Raw genomic sequence first — 379 nt, forward strand, 5'->3', positions numbered from 1 at the left:
TCTGAAATCAGTTCTTTTCTTGGCAGCAGCATCCCTTTACTGTTTCTTTGAAGTGATCTTCTAAGTGATCTTTGAAGTGATCTTTTAAATGATCTTTGAAGTGATCCTTGAAGTGATCCTTGAAGTGATCCTTGAAGTGAACTTTGAAGTGATCTTTGAAGTGATCCTTGAAGTGATCTTTGAAATGATCTTTGAAGTGATCTTCTAAGTGATCTTTGAAGTGATCTTTGAAATGATCTTTGAAGTGATCCTTGAAGTGATCTTTGAAGTGATCTTCTGAGCATGACTTGCAAATTCCAGATTTATGCCTTGTTCTCTTGTTCATAATTTTGTTCATGAATTAATCGCTTAACTTCAGCGGTGTTCAGTCTTTTGCGCA

The sequence above is a fragment of the Penaeus monodon genome, chromosome 23 (genome assembly GCF_015228065.2).
Source record: "Penaeus monodon isolate SGIC_2016 chromosome 23, NSTDA_Pmon_1, whole genome shotgun sequence".
Taxonomy (NCBI): Eukaryota; Metazoa; Arthropoda; class Malacostraca; order Decapoda; family Penaeidae; genus Penaeus; species Penaeus monodon.